Source organism: Polistes fuscatus, unplaced genomic scaffold (genome assembly GCF_010416935.1).
Source record: "Polistes fuscatus isolate 324 unplaced genomic scaffold, CU_Pfus_HIC Scaffold15, whole genome shotgun sequence".
In the NCBI taxonomy this organism is placed as follows: domain Eukaryota; kingdom Metazoa; phylum Arthropoda; class Insecta; order Hymenoptera; family Vespidae; genus Polistes; species Polistes fuscatus.
The window spans coordinates 1,877,184-1,896,720 of record NW_025113053.1 but is presented as its reverse complement, the minus strand read 5'-3'; the positions used below and the strand labels follow the sequence as shown (position 1 = coordinate 1,896,720).

General features: G+C 30.0%; 1 long non-coding RNA gene across 2 annotated transcripts; it reads left to right on the top strand.

Moving 5' to 3' along the window:
* Positions 1-158: 158 nt before the first annotated feature.
* Positions 159-19,245, top strand: LOC122514509. 2 transcript variants are annotated; one of them, XR_006303073.1, is made up of 3 exons: positions 159-282; positions 511-586; positions 19,139-19,245. It is a non-coding gene; the product is annotated as an uncharacterized LOC122514509 (long non-coding RNA). The 2 variants fall into 2 exon arrangements; XR_006303074.1 differs by lacking the exon at positions 511-586.
* Positions 19,246-19,537: the final 292 nt, after the last annotated feature.

The window sequence follows — 19,537 nt, the reverse complement described above, 5'->3', positions numbered from 1 at the left end:
CGAGAGAGATAGAGGAGAAATTTTGATCGGCAGGTGGCGTTGCGGTGTTCATTGGGGGCGCTGTTGCTTACTAGTCGCATTACTTTCTCTATTGGAAGGGATGAAAGCTCCTATGGAAAGCTCGTATGAAACGTGGTGGGGAATCCCGAGTTGTGGAGGGTGGAGCGGAACGAGGACGACGTCGAGCCAGCCCGACGACGAGCTAACGTTCGGGGAACGTGACGATTCCTAATTGTCTAATTCCCGGGCGCGCGATGCGCGAATTGATTGGCAATCCGAAAGGTGTATATATATATATATGTGTGTGTGTGTGTATGTGTGTATGTGTTTCTGCTTCTATCCACTCTATCTCTATCTCTTGCTCTGTGTGTGTGTGTTTATATATCGCGCACGCTTTCTCTGTTTTGCTTTTAGCATTCAACTTCCATCTTCAATTTCTATCCCTTTCCATATTTCTCTCTAATTTTCTCTTCTCTCTTCTACTTTCAATGATCCTATCATCCTATTTAGGTACGCTTATTAAACACAGGCGTTAGCTTTACTGCTAGAGAAATACGCACGATCCTCAGATGTCTTCTGGAATCAAGTGAGTATTATCGTCGAGCATAGAACGATAATTAATTTTGTAGAATCGTTACCGATCGATTCGTTAGTTGATATTGAGAGGAAGTACAATAAGCGCCAGTATCATAATGTAAACTTTGCTGAACACTATCACACACACATGCACACCCACACACACAACTTTTAACACGGCGACGTGAGGTCTAAGACGGTTGATTAACGATAAAGCCAAATTAGCTATTGACAAGGAGGTTACTCCGAGATTAATGATCGGCTCCGTAATCTTTTCTCTTTCTTGAGGAAAAGGTCGAGATCGGTTGGGACTATTAGGTATTATAAAAGCCGAGCGACGGTATAGTGAAAAATTACCGATCGTAATATATCGATGGATTTGAGGATGAATGGGGAACCCTTACTCAGCTACGTGCCGATACCCACCCGTGTCATGTTGAAGTGAATCGGTAATCATTTCGCAGCTCGAGATAAATTCAATCATTAGCGATGATCGCGATGGTTAATGCTTGAACCGTTTAACAATACACCCAACGTTCGATGATCGCGTTCATCACCTAATCACATTCCCGTAATATTCTTTTTTAAACGACTACCTTTAATCCGAATGAATATTAAACGCGAACGACGTTACAAATTCATTAACGTTCTAAGTCATTTACCATTATAATCAGTAACGATTTATATTATATCGCAAACCCAACGTTAATTGTAAAATCCTGCGAAAATCCCACGAAGTAAATTCAAACGCCAACGCGTTACTATGATTCCAAGCAAAGATTATTTGTGAGATAGACAAACAATAACTAAGGATTAACCTAATCCGATAGGTAAGTTTAGATTCTCTAACAATATTTACTCTGACAGTTACTATGCCTACGGTTTAAACTCCCACGGGATTGACACACCACAAAACCGTCAAATGCAAAACGTGACGATCGTTCGATTACCTACATTTTTCTTTCTCACAGTTAACCAATCCGATTATCGAAAATTTTATTCAATGAATTATCAAGAGGTTTACGTGACGAGGGATCCTTGTCGAAACGTCAACTATCATTCTAAAAGTTATAAAATCCTTTTTTTTTATTGCTTCGCCCATGATCTAGGAAGATATTTTTTAACAATATCATTCGTTTCTGTTTGATATTAAATTCTAACAAATCAAATTATACCGCATTATTATTTATACGTTTCCTTTGTCAACAATTTTTATAGAAATCTTTTAACACCGAAAAGTGAACAACACGACGAAACGAAACGAAACGAAACGAAACGAAACGAAGGACAATGACGTTAGATAAAAGAGATCAGTCCTTTCTAGAAAAAAAACGTTTCTACTAGTTGACTCTCATCGTATTACAAAAGAGGATCAGTTTCTTCCACTTAATTCTACATTCGTTCCTGTTCAAAGAATAAAGTGACTACTACCGTGCAAAAGAAGCACGCGCAAGATCACTCTTGTCTCTTTCTATCATCTTTTCGAGAGGATGTACTAGTAATATATAATAAGAAGAAGAGTAAGTGAGAAAGAGAAAGAGAGAAAGAGAGAGAGAGAGAGGGTGAGATGGTAAGAGGGTAAGAGAGGGAGGGGGAGAGTTTCGCCCTTCTCCCATTTTCACATTAGCGGGCGAATAAACGACACCGAAATATAGCAAGGATGCTCAATGGCTATAATAGAACAGAGAAAGAGAAAGAGAGAGAGAGAGAGAGAGTAAGAGAGTAGTCTATTAAGCGTCCTCAAAACCAGTTAGTGAGTCGGCAATCCAGTTTAGGTACAAAATGGCTGTCGTTTAGCGAGGATTAATGGTCTCGGGAGTGCCCCAGGGCAGCATAATGGGGCAGATGCGTTCGTGGATGAGGGGAGCCTCCAACCACCTCCCCTAAAAGCCCAACTACCACCACCACCAGCAGCAGCATTATCGGTAGCATCCTCCCTTCCTCGAGTTACGCGACAATACCACCACCACTACAACTACCACCACCACTACTGTCTCGTCTTACCTCTCCACATTCGAGTCACTTCCCCTGTTAGGCTCATTATGTACACCTATCTGACTTCCAGGCCTCCATTATGCCCTTTTTGCATCATTCTATTTATGTGTTGGGATTTATATATATATGTGAGTATATTTGTATTGTATTAATGTGTATTGTGTATAAGTATATAAGGATAAAACGGCATGTGTAAGTGTCACGAAGAGGGTGTCTTTCGAAGGGTAGTACACTGTCTGTCTTTTCCCTGTGTGTTGGAACTGAGAAGAAGAATGGGAGTCGCGTATTTGAAACTCCCAGCGCCGTTTAGTTTGACGTTTCATGGTCGAGTAACTCCCCTCTCGTTTTCTTTCTCTCTCTCTCTCTTTCCCTATCTTCGTTGTCTATTACGGATCCTTTCCTTTTCGGGACTTTTCACGGTGGGAGAAAGATGAACTGTTGCGCGCACGAGTAGTTATTACATTGCAGTAAGTAAGTGAGAAAGAAAGAGACGGAAAGATTCTCGAAATCGTTTTGAAATTGACTCTTGCTTTCTTGTTAATCTTTTAAAGTGAACGTGCAACAGAGAGAAAGAACGAGAGTTCTCTGTTTGCTCCAAGCAAGCAGCAAAAGGGCAAAACCTATTGTTGAAATGCCGCCGCGTTGAGAGAAATTTAGGGTCCACGATTAATGTTGAATTAAAGAAAGTCAAATGCGCGTGCTTATACGCAATATCGTTGTCACCTGTCGGAATTGATTTCTCCAAATAAATTATTCTTTCGGATATTTTTCGCTTGGTCAGTAGTCTGGTATTAACCCTTAGCACTCCGCACATTTTTGTACCACTGCCTATCAGCAACTCGGGCACATTTTCGCAGCGGAACGAGCATGAAAAAGGAGTTTTATTTTAAGTGAGAAGAATTACACGTGCTTGTGAATATTTTTGATTTTATTTCTTTTATACAGATATGCACCTTCTTTTTGTAAATGAAAAATATATTAAAAAATTTTTTTTTCTTTTTTTTTTTCCTAGTCATGCTAAAAACATTGGACGCCGCAGCGGAGCCTACGGAGTTACGAAACAAATGACGGATGGCTCCGTAGCGGAGCCAACAGAGCGCTAAGGGTTAATATATATATATATTTTTTTTTCATTTGTATGAAATTTTGTGAAGGAAAAAGAATAAGAAAAAGAAGAAAAGAAATGTTACAAAGAAATATTTTTTTTTCGAATATCGTTCTTCCTTCCTCTGTCCGGGTTTTATTTTTCGAATATATTATTTCTTATTGGAGAATTGTTTACTTCACAAATGATTTTTCATAACAAAATATTTGAGGTGGAATAAATTTGTAGAGGATAGGTTATTATTTATTTAATTCCTTTTTTTACAAAAGATTTTTCATGACGAAATATTTGAGGTTGAATAAATTTGTAGAGGAAAGGTTATTATTATTTTAATTCCTTTTTTTACAAATGATTTTTCATAACGAAATATTTGAGGTTGAATAAATTTGTAGAGGAAAGGTTATTATTTATTTAATTCCTTTTGTTATTCTTACAATACGGTACGAATGGAAGAATAGAACAAAATAATCTGTTAGTTTTATTTAATTTTTCTTGGACGTGATAAAATGTTCCGAACAGATATTAAATTGAAGCAACTGTCCTATAAATACTTTGAAGAAATGTATTCAATTGGTAGACTTATATTTGAAAAGTAAAATGAATTGTTCTCATTGTTAATATTAATCGAGTTTTACCAAAAATATCGAAGATTTTCAGGTAGTTAAGTCGTCACTCAAAGTGACACTTTTTGGTGATTTGATGGTTTTGTTGACACTACTGTGTCACGTTCACTCGGTAGGAAATGTATTGTTATTTGAGAATGTCTTTTTCGGATTTATATTTGTCATTTAAATGCTTTTAAATTCTAGATTATCTTCTATATAGGTGTGAAAAAATTTATGAATAATATAAAAGGAAAATTAAATATAATATATTTTTACTAAAAATGAAACGAGAAGAAAAATATCTTTATTTAACGGAACGTGCCACAACAAATTTATTCTATTCAATAGAATATTTTTCCTAATGACTAGTTTTTTAAGAAAAATATCTTTTTCTCGATCGAAAGTTCCCAAATTCCCCATAATATTCCCAAATTCCTTATTCCTCTTCTTTTTAAAATTCATATCAAATCATAATTTTTTGAAGCTGAAGGGTTATGGATTCTTCACGAGTTCCAAAATTTGGAAAAATTAAATGAAGATATCAACAGTTTGATAAAAATTTCACATTTGTTGACGAATGTGTGTGTGTGTGTGTGTTTTATTGATAGTACGGTTAGAAAGCCATTGAAAATTCTATTGTATTAAAACCAGCTACAAGACATTCTTATGTTCCTTCTAAGAATTGAAATTATGATGGTCGTTTTCTTCTTCGAATAGATCGTAGGGAGTAACTTACAGCGGACAGCTAAGCACGTGTACAATAGACACGAAATTACAATGTTCCTATCAAAACCACTAACCGATTGTTAGTATAATTTTATATAAGAATAGAAGGTATTAGTTCTGTATAATTTTGTGCGGAAGTTACTCTGGATTTAACTTTTCTCCTATTTGAAAATTATAATTGTAATAAATAAAATACATAGAAACACAAACATCATAATATATTTCAAATAAAATTATAATTGACAATATTTTTTAAAATAAATATAATAATATTTATAATATTTAATATATAAACTATATATTAATTAATTAATATATAATAATAAATAAATAATTAAATTAATTAAATAATTAATATATATTTAATAATTAATATAAATAATATTTATAATATATTTCTCTCAATATTACAATATATATTTTTAATATTCTGATACATTAAAATCCAAATATAATTTTTTTCCCATTCAAAAATTGAACAAATTGAATATACTATTACTTTATTGTTATACTACTAAATCTGTATGCCATTAAAAAACAAATATTCGGTCACTTATTAACAAATTACAAAAAAAAGAATATTGAAGAAGTCATATTTCCTATAACCAAAATTAGAAATAAATAAAAATAATTTCAATAATATCACGAACTACTTCCCATCGATTTTCTCGCTCGAACGAGTATGAACGAGCTAAGAGGGTTTATCATTGATCGATTATAAATTTCAATTTGCCGTGTTCGATCGTCTGGTGGGTAGCATGCTACCCTGAACACAAATTCAAAATAGCGAACATTCGACCATGCCTGTTTTACGATCACGAGGACTATCATAGTACCATGTAAGAGATATTTGAGAGACCTATCCAAATTTACCCTTCATTAAGCTCATTTTCTAGGATAACAAAAATCAAATGTCACATGAAAGCGAATTAAATATTACAGTAGTTAGATATAATACCATGAGTGCTATTATGGGGATGATTTGTAACCGATCATTGTTCACTTTTCGACCAATCACGTTCCCCCTTTTCAGGATCCAATCATCGTTCTAAAAATGGAGAGAGATGAAGGAGAAAAAATTTGAACGAACCTAATGTGAGCAAGGGAGATACAAACAGATGATTTTTATTTCTTTATCTCTGTCTTTATCTGTCTCCCTCTTTCTCACACACACACACACACACACACACACTTGAACAAATATTTTTTTTCTCATTCCAAGTTAGGCAGTTATTTTCTCGGGGATGATACAGGGTGTTGAGCATTGAATCACCCTAAGCGAATCCACATAGGAAGGAACCAGATGCGTTTTCATCTCTAACGCACCGCGACGGCCTCCCATTATGTTTGTTTATTTATTATTAATAGGAAATTCATAACAATCACATAATAGGGAACCCGTGTGCTCAGTGGAGTACATTTCTTTGTGATTTTGCCGACCGGTAGTGGCACCGTGCCACCAATACTTGTCACGCTCCAAGTGTATTTCTTTTTCTTTTCTTATTTTTTTCGTCAGATATTTAACATCATTTTTTCTTCCCATACGTTTTCTACACCTTGTTTTCATTTTTTTTTCTTTTTGCATATTTTTACACATTTATAAAAATTAACGATGAATACATTTTCCCCGTACTTTTTTTACGTTAATTTCGTTATGTTTTCTTATTGTATTTTGCAAGTAAGATTTTATATATTAAAAGACACTTACAAATAAAATAATTTAAAATAAATCACATCCGTAGAAATTAAATAAACGAATTTATTATTAATAAAAGTATTCGTTATATATTTTTAATTATAAAATTCTATATTTCTATGTATTAAAATTATAATATAATTTTAAAATATAGAAAATAATTATATAACAAATCAGATAAAAAAAAAAAACGATATATCTAACCACAACTATAACGCCTATAGAAAATTCATTGAAAACGGACAAAATTCGAAGGACGTTTAACAAAAAGACACCGACGCGCCGTAAAAACGCGAATTTATCGAAAAATGGCGGAATCCTTCTCTTCTCTTTGCAATGCACGTCGATTTTGCGCGCTTTTCCCTTCACCACACCTATGGCCGCCGATCGTTCGAACGAGCAAGTAACGTGTCGGTGGTGGTACTGCTGTAACCACCCCCCTTTTACACTTCTCCGCCACCCCTTAACCACTCACCAACCCTCTCTCTCTCTCCCTCTCTCCGTTTCTCTTTCTCCCTCTGACATTTTCTCTTTCTCTCTCGTTCGTTCGTGATGTGATGTGAACTCAAGGGTGCAAATTCTCGCTCGTTCGAAATTCAGGACAGGAAATTAGACGGGCGTCTCCCTACCATAGAAATAGCCACGAAGCGTGAGAGATACGAGAGCGAGCTTCGAGAGCACAACCCCCACCCCCTTTAGCCCTTCATCCTCTCAACCACCCCTCTCCTCCTCCTCCTCCTCCTTCTCTTTTCGTGGTTGTAGCAACACCAACGATCACCAACACTATTACCATCAACTACCAGTATCATACTCGTCTCTACGAGTATTCCTATAGACATTTACCTATCACCATCCCCTACCATCCCTCCCTCCCCTTCCTCTTCTCCCGTTTCCTCCCTATACCAACGCGTATTACACTCGAGCGAAGCATCCTTAAACTTCTACGTCTGCATAGGATCTTGACACAAAGAAAACCCTGATACCGGATGAATATTCTCTTGACGATAAATTTTTACCTATTTTTTCTATTTATGTGTGTCTTTCTGTCTTTGTGTGTGTGTGTTTAGTTATGGTTATATATTTACTTTCGAATCTGAGGATTAATTTGACGTTAAGTCTATTTTACTAAGAAAGGGTTTCCTTTTGTTCCTTAAATCATATTATATTTATTACCTGGATAGGAAGAAAATTGTTGATTTTATTTTTAAATATGTTTTCATTGTAATTTTAACAAGGGTTATTGGTAGATTGGTAGATAACTATTGAATTGAACGGAACTGATCACATTTTTAATGTTTATTCTTAGATGTCAAGGTGGCTTTATATATTATAATGGAAATATATTCAAAATTGAATAGGAAGAATAACGTATGTAATTAAAATTAGGCGTATAATAATAGTAGTATTAGTGTCGTAGTTTATTTGATTTTACAGATAGGATAGATTTTACTATTTTTTGAAGTTATACTTCTTTTGGCTCGTTGGAGAAAATGTAATGGGGAGTGATTTTGTTCTGAGCGTCTGGGAAAACGACACCATGAAGTTTGTCGGTATTGACGACGCGCGGCAAAGCGATTTCAAGCATACGGCATGAAGTTGTCTTCTTTTCTTCTTCCCCTTTTTTCTCAAGCGGGTCACCCATCCAAATACTAATCGTACTCAGCGCTGCCTTACTTAAATGATCGAAGAGAGAACTAATGCTGTAACCGCGCCATGGCTGTTGACGCATGAAGTAATTCGATATATCTTTCTTATATTTAGTGTGGACTGATATCTATATTTGATATTTCTTTTTCTTTTTTTTATTCTTTCTTATATATTATATAATAATTATTATTTTTATTTTTATTTTTTTTCTTTGAAGTTTTTTTTGAAGCTATTTTTGAAGTTATTGAGGTTATGTTCGTTTTGGTACGGCAAAGAAGTATAACTTCTTACGTGCGTACATAAGTACACACTCCCAGTTTTTTTTTTCAATTACTGTCTTCTAAGACATTATTATTATCTTTTTAGAATTGATTAATCCGATATTAAGGATATTATATTTTTATTATCTATTTTTAAAAGATTTATTTGAATACTTACTGACGTATATTTCGTTTAATCGTTCGTATCGTTATCGGTCTCATTTAAAATCATTTTCTAAATGTAACTCGGTATTCATTATCAACGCAATTCTAATGGATATCATATATATTACGAGTAAATAGATGCAATTAAAAACCATTACGATTTATGCATTTGCAATCTCTTCATTTCCTATTTCACCAATCGCAATTATTTCAAAGCTTAGACCTACCAGGTTAAATATTTCATTTAATCTACTGTCTTCTAGATGACAAACATGATCGTTTCGATTGAAGATTATTTTTAATTTCTCTGATCGATCATGTAATCTATTGAGAGTGGTATTTAAACGAGTGCAATTTAATTCGTTTATTTTTTAACATTATTTTGCTCGTTATTCCATCAATCGATTATCATCGAAAGTTAATGAAGAGATTATGTTACTCAATATCATCGATTTATATTTGCAAAACAAAATTTTTTTATATAAAACCAACAATTATTTCTTATATTATTATATCATTTAATTATAATATCCAATATTTATACAAACATTGTTGATTAAAAATGAAAAGAAATATTTATTAAATTCGTTTTATTAAAAATTTATTCCTTTTTTCTAGGCAAAAGAAAATTATTTAATTTTATATATTTTTTTTTTAGAAAAATAACATCCATGTTATAAGAAAAGAATATACCCGAAAATGTAAATATTATGTTCTAGGTGTAAAATAATAATGACATTTTTCGTTGAATCTTTTATTAGGAAACATTATTTATGGTGTGAGGAAAAGAAAATAATCCAAACGCGGTTTCCGGTTTCGTTTAAAGTCTGACCACTTTTCGATGATTCATTCAATTTTGGAAGCAGTATAAGCCTAAGTTCAAACAGAATGAAACTTGGGTAAAGGCACATATTTAGAATTTACAGTATGAGATTTTCCTCAAATCTTTAAATTGTTTCTTGATTTTATTAGTAATTAAAGTTAATTATTTTAAAATATGAAGACAAAATTACTACAATAATAATAATAATAATAATATTAATAATAATAATAATATAATAATATTAATTATAGTTAAACGAATCGTCAAACATACAATGAATTTATTTATTAATTATTGAATTTATTTATTAATTTATAAATTTATTTTTATTATTAATCATTTATTTATTAATTTTCTAATTTATATTGTTAATTTATTTTTATTATTAATTATTTATTTATTATATTTATTTATTTATTATTATTTATTTTTATTATTAATTATTTATTTATTAATTTTCTAATTTTATTGTTAATTTATATTGTTATGTTATTGTTTATATTGTTAATAAAAATCTTATTAGGAAAATTCATTTAATCGATAGTTTACGTTACGTTGTATTGGTCAAATTTTAAATCGTTTTCATGAAATCGTTAATATCGTTGACACCTAGATCGAATATAAATAATTCCTCTTAATTAAAACGAAACTTAATAATGTCTTTTCTCTCTCTCTCTCTCTCTCTCTCTCTCTCTCTTTATCTCATTTTATCGTAATTCTTGCTTATCGTTGCCAGTACACGAATCGAGAATAATTTATTCTCACATTTACGGTGCGTGTTGTAAATGTAATTAGGAAAGACTGAATTTTCTCTTATGATATGCAATGAAAGAGGAAGCAAAGTGGTGAAAAACACCGTAATTGGCCGACCACGTAGAAGTTCGCGTGAAAGGGTGCAATAAAATGATGCCAGATAAGAGGACTCGTTTTTGCCGATTTGCCATTCACAAGAGACGCGTTATTCCTATCAATTAACGATTAATTAAATTAAATGTCAAATAAGATTTTTCAAAATTATATTAAAATATTTTTTACTATGTTTATATATATATTTTTATCTATAATTTTATTCTTCTTAAAACAATATCAAAATATTTGTACTATTTTAACGTATTTTCATTACCTAAATTTTGTCTCAACAATTCGAATTTATATCGAAAATTATTTTTAATAAAAGCGTTCAATCTTATGAGAACAATTTTTATTGATTACATCGTCAATTAATTATATTTATAATAAAATAAATAATATTTTAAAAATTTATAAATAAATTATAAATTTTAAATTTAAATTTATTTTAAAAATAAATAAATAAATTAATTAATTATATCATAATATATAGAAAGTATTACATTATGAAATCACGTAACTCTTTTGATAAAATAATTGGATATCAGATGCATGAAAAATGTTCTTTGCGATAGGAAACATACACGTGTTTGTGTTTGCGTATTTTTTGTCCTTTTTCTTTTCATTTTTTCAGATCACGAATAAACGTTACGTATGTTTTATCTAGAAAAAAAAACACGAATAAGCATTGGCTTACGTGAATCGTTATCAACGATGAATTTATTTAACGAGCATTAACGAGCATTAACGTGCATTAACGAGCATCTCAATCGGTCAGATATACAAATTTAACGAATCGCGGATCAATGTGTTAAAGAATAAATCACAAAAGCGAAAGAGGAAAATTTTCCTTTTTCATTTTCATATCTAATAATTCAAACGTTTGTTTATTTTTAATATTACGAAAGATAAACGTTAATAAGAATAAATATTATATATCGTTTTATTATAATTAATCGTTCTCAGAAAACATATTTTTTTTATACATAAGATGATAAAACATCCTAATTAATACGATCTCTCTCACAGAAGTCTTATATTTATTTTTATATTCATATTTGTAAAGTTTCATTTCATTTTCATCGATTAACACATACGTAAAGAATGAAAACTTAAAAAATAAGAGAAAAAAAAATAAACAAAAAAATAAGAGATTATCGTTAAGAGTGAAAAATTTTCAACCAACCACATCGTATTTAATATAAACTAATTTAATATTACAACATTAACAATACATAATATTTATTTAAATCCAAAAGAAAATAGAATTTCATTAGAAACGTTAATATTTTTCTATTAATACGAATAAAACAATAGAAAAATAAAAACAACGAACGAGAAGATTAAATGTTTGTAATTCTCATTATATTTCATTTCTTTCTCTCTCTTTCTCTCTCTATCTCTTTCAAATGAAATTATTAAAATTAAATTAATCATCGAACGTTGAGAACGTTATGTTATTTTCTCAGACTTGAATAGAATCAACATAATTTTACGTAAACAAACGACGTTTTAATTAGCCACAAAGAAAACGGTATCGAAGGAATTCAGATGAACCTTCTTCATCACTCACACACACACACACACACACAAACATATATAAATATAAACGAATAATCACATAAATGTATAATACAAGTGTATATCCATCTATGAGAAAGAAGGAAAAGAACGTTTCATGTATATAATACATATACATATATATAAATTTATGTACACATCTATATAAAAAGACATGATGGGGTCGTGTTAGAGCAGATCGTGGCTGGTAATCAACATAATTAATTCCTCGACGAGCTCGTCGACGCGCGCAATTAAAATCATACTTTAATGATTCGCAAAAACTTGTTTTGTTACAAATGGACGCTAGCGCGTCCTTATCTTACGACCTAATTATATTTGCTCTCAGTCAGCCACGCGGCGCGAAACATACTCAAGAGAAAAAAGTATTACGCGTACACATTTCATATATTTCATGGTATTTTATATACATATACATATATACATATATATATATTTATATGTTTATGTGTCTTTCTTTTTCTCTTTTCACGTTCATTCGACTTCCTCCTTTCTAACTTTTCTTTTTTCTTTTTTCAATTTTCCTTTTGCTTCCTTTTTCCTAGATTCCTTTTATTTCTGTCCCGATTCCCCTCGTCCTTTCTTCTTTTCTTTTCTTCCCTCGACATTTTCCAAGTATCGACGAATGAAACGTTTCGAGTAAGAATTTTTTCCTAGAAAAAATTCTACATCGTCACAATTTCACAACTTTTAATAATCGAATCATATGGGACTTTCAAAATGCTTTTTTAATTCCATTTAATCTATTGAAAATGTTTTACATTTTTTTTCTCGTTTGGATAGACGAATTATTTCTCTTTAATAAATACACTTTAACGCGCGTGATTTTTATTATCGAAATAAAATGTGGCAAAGTTTTTATTATTTTAATATAATGTTTATTAATTTCTCTCAAATTATTTCCTTATTTTTAAATTATCAAATAATTTTTTTTCTTTAGAAAGGAATACATTTTTAACAGATTTTTCAATATCAAAAATGAAACGAGACGCAATGATTTTATTTAATTTAAATATACCAGACAACGTTTAGAATTTAGTCTCAATTAAAATAAAAATATTTGAATAACGTTTAAATGTCATAAAATATATGTTACAAAAATCGAAGTAAATTGGTCAACAATAATATGAGCATTATAATAAGAGGGACAAGGAACGATAAAATAAAAAAAAAATTAAATTAAATTAAAAAAGAGAAAAAAAAATAAATAAGAAAGAAAAAGATAGAAGAGGATCAGTTGTTTTCCGTTTGAGCAGCTGTTAATTGGCAGTGACTAATTACGACACGCTATCGTCCAAGTTATCGTCGATGAGTTTCTCTCTCTCTCTCTTTCTGTTTCTCTCTCTCTCTCTCTCTCTCGCTTTCCTTCTCATCGAAAAGGCGGTTACATTTTCATCTCATTCGTCTCTCGTAAGATATCCTACCGATACGTTTTAAGTGGCTATAATTTTATTCGACGCTACTACGATAAACTTTGGCATAAATTAAATGGGATATCTTGGATTCAACTGGGTGGCAAGAAGTTATAAATTTATTTTTCAGTCGTACGGGTATTTAATATACTACCGAAGAACAAATGTATTTACGCTTGCTTGTTACATCCATCGAAAATGCGTAAATTTTAATCTCCTTTTTATAAAATATTTTTAGAATCGAATATCTTTTAAAGCGTATCGTTAAATCACGTGGAAAAAATTCGTATAGGATACAAAAAATTATATTCGTACGGTTTTTACGATATATTAAAATTATTCTTTGTAATTTTTTTATATTTATCATTTGATTATATAATGTGTGGTTTTTTTTTTTCATATGCAATCTTTTTTTTTCGGTATTGCATACAATTTTGGAATTTTATTTTTGTTTTTTTAATCATTGAGATAATGTCTTTCAGATTTGGCTGCGTTCTCGTAATTGATTTTTATTCTTCATTAATATTAAATTTTTATTATTATTTTTCTTCATCTCTCTTTCTCTCTCTCTTTCTCTTTCTTTATTTTTACTGTTTTTTTATGAATATTTATAATATGATATTAATTATCAATTTTGGAACACGTTTTTATTCTTTTTTTTGTAACAATTTATGACGTTTATTGATATATTTCGTCGATTCTACGTCTTTTATTGACCTTCAATGTAAAGAAGCAAGGGATTTGAAGAAAGACAGTTTTTATTTGAGAAAAAGATTGTCCTACATTTCTGCTCGAACGAATTCTTGATTACTAATTAAGCAATTCGAGATATCGTTTAAATTTATTTTTTCGTATCGTTAAATTAAGAACGTGTGTTTGTACAGTTGCAAAGTGTATGATCTATTTTTAATTTTATATACTTATTTAATCTCTACAAAATTTAATACGATATGTGTTTTGTTATAAACAAAAAAGTGTAGATAAATTTATAATCTAAATTTAATTATTTACGTATCAATTTTTTTAATAATAACAATAAAACTTATTAATTTTATATTCGTGCAAGAATAAAAATATAAAAATAAATATTTCATTTTATATATATTCAACTAACTATATATATAATTAATAATAATATAATAATAATAATATATAATTAATATAATTAATAATAATAATATATATATAATCCAACTAAATATATATACATATAATTTTAATTATTTAATTATGTCATAAATTAATAGAAAAAAAAAGAAAATATATAAATAAAAAAATAAGTGTAATAAATAAATTATCAAACACAATTATCTCACACGCGTTAAACGATATATATTTCTCGATCGAGGAAGTTAATATTTATTCTGGAAACGTAACACAAATCGCATTGTCAATCGTTATCGAAAAAAAAAAAAGGAAAAAGAAGGAAAAGAAAAAAAAGGAAAGGAAGCACTCGCGGTTGGTCTAATTAGAATAGTGGCGCCTTCGTTATAAGTCGATTCTCCGACGTCGTAATAAAAGGGGGAAAACAATGACACGATGACTAATCGCATTTCTATTTCTCCTCCTATTTTCATTATTTTATTTCATTTTATAAGCTGAAACGGCGGCGGCGGCGGCGGAACAGAAAGGCACGCTTTCATGATGCAAATTAGTTCGGCAATAACGGAAATCGAGTTCAAAAGTCAAGAAAAAAAAAGTTTGGCACCGCGTTCCTCGACCAAAAAGAAAAAAAAAAGAAAAAGAAAAAGGAAAGAAAAAGAAGAAAGAAAGAAAGAAATATGTATGTAAAATGAATGATGGTTCGTTCGGTGGATAATCGTTGGAAAGAAATAATAATAATAATAATAATAATAATGAAAAAGAAAGAAAGAAAGAAATAACGGTCGTGAAGAAAGTAGAAGTCGTTTTTCCTTGCCACGCCCTGGCGCGACGATGTTAGTTTCGGTCTTCTCACGAAATTTGACCATTTCGTTTGCCAGAATACCGTATAGAAGAGGATTTATCATCGAACCTTTTTCAAAAAAGATCAAATCCAATAAACGGTAGGAAGAAAGAGAACAATTTTCTGACCTTTGATCCTTTCTCGCCGATTTGCCTCACCCTTCCCCCCCTCCCATTATTATTTTCCGAAAAATACCTTTTTTCAAATTTCCTTTTTTTTTACAAATTTCCTCTAATTTGTTCCTTTTTTATTTTCCTTTCCTTTTCTTTCCTTTTTTTTTCCTTTTTTTCTCCTTTTTGTTATCTGTATTTTTCTGTCCCGCAATTTGTTTTTAGCTTATTATCATTTTTACGTAATCGATCTCTCGTAAGAGAATCATTTAGCCGACTATAAAAATATTTATACAACATAGAACGAATAATTATTAACGTTTAAATCACAAATTAATGATGAATGAATAATTCACGAATTTTTTTCTCCTTCTACTTCTTCTTCTTCTTCTTATTCTTTTTCTTCCAATTTTATATACTAGCCAATCGTTACCTCGTATTATTCGAGTGATTTTATCGTGCGTAAAGCAGGTGTTTGTAATTTAAATTATTTTCAATTTTAAGTATCAATTTTAATGATGCTTATTACATAAATATTTTCTATTTGGCATAGTCGTAAATGAACATCGTCTAATAAACGAATTCTTAAAATTAATCTCATTTTTATATACACGTACTTCAAATTATTTTTAACCTTGGATAAATATTTATCAAACAAACGATTACATATACAATCACGTTTGTTCTACTATTTCATTTGCACATTAATTACAATCAATTCCATACCTAATCAATAATAATAATTAATAATAATAATTTATAATTAATAATAATAATCAATAATAATAATTAATGATAATAATAATTTATAATTATTAATAATAATCAATAATAATAATTAATAATAATAATAATTTATAATTATTAATAATAATCAATAATAATAATTAATAATAATAATAATATAATAATAATCATAATTTAATAATATAATTTATAATAATAATAATATAATAATAATCATAATTTAATAATATAATAATAATCATAATTTAATAATATAATTAATCTAATTTAATAATAAATCAACGCGCGAGTACAATTTACAATACACGCAAAATATTACCAATTGGTAAAAACAATGATACGATGAAATAATTTTTCAGAAAAGAAAAAACAAAAAAAAAAATAATGGTACATTAATGAAAAATGATTAGAACGATTAGAATAATTAGATAATACATTTAAACGGATAGATTCATCAATAAGATCGATTGTTATCCACTTTGTCCAGTAATTTAACTGGAACGTACAACACTTAACGTTGACCTCCCCTTGTTCCCTCCCCCCTCTTCACCCCCCACCCACCCCCGTTTATATTCTAGTGTATATCGATAGGACAGTCCGTGAATACGTTCATTGTGTCGAATCATAAGTGTTGGTGATACGTCATTGCACGTATCGCAGTCATATCTCTTTCTCGTTCGTGCGTACGTCAACGATTATGTATAAATGCGCTAACGATTGCAGGTCAAAGTTCGAGACTGTTTCTTTAATTACAAAAGATTCGATAAAATGGTAGAATAAATACGATATATTTCGCCTTTTTTTCTTTTTTTTTTTTATTCAAACTTTCTTTCATTTGTTTTTTTTTTTAAATGTAAATTCAAACGATTTTTACATTTCATAAGAATAAATAAGATAAATTATTCCTGTATATATAAATATATGCTTGTCGTATGTATAATTGATTCGCTACTTCGTATTATATATTTATTACGCTTGTACGTATGTACGTATATGTGTGTTTATGTATGCGTGGAAACTTTGTTATTTGGTTGGCGATGATTAATTAATTATCAATTCGTAACGATATCGATTGAGTAAAGTTCAATGTTGATCGATAATTCCCCGATATTTTGGATTTACTGTTACGAAGAGTTGAGTTATCGATTGTTACGGCACATTTATGTGTGGTACTTTTATATATCGAGTATTTTTAATAATATATTCTCGTAGATAAATATATTTATTGATTATATTTGAATGTACGTATATTAAAAGTCGGTATATCAGCAATTTTTGTTAGCCTAGCGATGTAAAAATATAAAAAAAAATATCACACGATCAAAAGTTCAAGAATGCTTTTTATTAGTAAGAAAAAAAAAAACCAAAAAACTTAAAATTATGTAAGAACATATATAAAATAAATATGTTATAAATAAAATAAAATACAAATTATATATAAAATATATCTCTCAAAAATGTTTTTTAATAGTTATCAGTGTTTGTAAACGATTATTCACAGTAACGGTTGCTATTAAATTAAATGAATTAAATGGATAGCTAATTCTTCAAGTTAAACATATCAGACAAGTTAGAATTAGGATAAGAGAACGTTTAGAAAGAAAGATATATTTATCTATAAATGTAAAGACTCGTTTGTAGGATCTTTACCAAACGTCTACCAAATCGGTTGTTGATTTAATCACAGATGGGATACGTTCTGTCAACGATCTGATACATCCTTAAATCAGAGACTACAATAATACTAAACTTCCTCTCTTTCTTTCTTTCTTACTTACTTTAGCACAGGGTCCCATCCACCATTGTATTCTATTCGTCACTCTACTCGATTCGCTTGGTTGATCTTGCGTGAAGCCCTGATTAAAAGTGTAACGCTTAGAAATTATCTACAAACCTTTCAGCCCTACTCATTCAACGCACACCATTCCCCACCCTCAATACGTTCCCTATAAAGAGTTGGTAATTAGATTGAAAGGACATCCTTGACAGTCCCCACCCCCTCCCCCCTTTTTTACTTTAGTCACGTTACTATTATTCTATTCCTATTATAGTTCTTCCTTGGTAAATGGTAGTTTTATTGGCACTCATACTTAAAGGTTCAATTACATATATTAGTTTGTTAGATTTTTTAATTGAAAATTGAACGTCAAATTGTTAAGATAGATTTTTTTTTTATGATCATAATATTATCGAATACATTTTTAAATTATTTTTTCTAACACATAGTAGAAGATTTGATATTAAATATGACTGCAAAGTTTTTAAAAATAGCTGAATTCCATGTCGTATTATATTTAAATTGCTCCTGAAACGTGTTATTGAATTAGAAATTAGAAAATCGCAGCTGCGAGTTAGATCGTAGAGAAAAAGGATGACTTCATTCTACTGGGGTTCCTTGTCGATTTTCATTAACCCTATGGTCACGAAATCGCGTGTTTAAAAGCACTCTGAAATTTCAAAAGAGCAAGAAACAAAGCCGGTAATAGTCTTTATAATCATTTACGAGTATAATTTGCACACGAAAGTACGACCACCACTCTACAATTTTACTTAATCCGGGGAAGGAAGCACCATTGTATACGAGTTGAAATAATTTTATCGTTTCATTCGAAATAGAAATGCAAAACTTATTCAGATACTAAATGCATCAAAATATAAATTACAATTAATTTGATTATTTAATGAAAATTTTTATTATTTAATAAATATTAAATGATTTTATTGGTCGAACAATTAATTTAAAAGAATATATTGAAATAAAATTTATGTAATAATATTAATTTAATGAAAATATTTATATTACACAATAATATATAATTATTTATAAAAATTTGATCAATCTTATAAATTGAAAGAGTAACAAAGTGTAATTTAAAGTATGATGATATGATTTAAGATTATGCTGCATCATTGGAGAACGCATCATAGAATAAACAAAGACGGTGAGAAGAACGGTTCGAGAAGGGTCGAACAGATGACAGTTGGAGCCAAGAAAAGGGGAAAGAAGAAAGAAGGAAAGAACGAAAAAGAGAGAGAGAGAGAACGATTAACTTTTCTTATGGAATAGGTATATACCTAGCAGCACTTTATACCTGAGTGAAATAGTAGTTAAAGTATTAAGTTGGAGCTAACCGATACCTACTAAAACCGACTACTAAAACCGACTACTAAAATCCACTACTAAAACCTAGGTCTACAAATATTTAAGAAAAAATTCCAAAAGATCTTTTTCACAGTAGGGGAGGGTTAATTTTGCGCGGTGACTTTTGAGATGAAATTCAACTATCAAGCAACT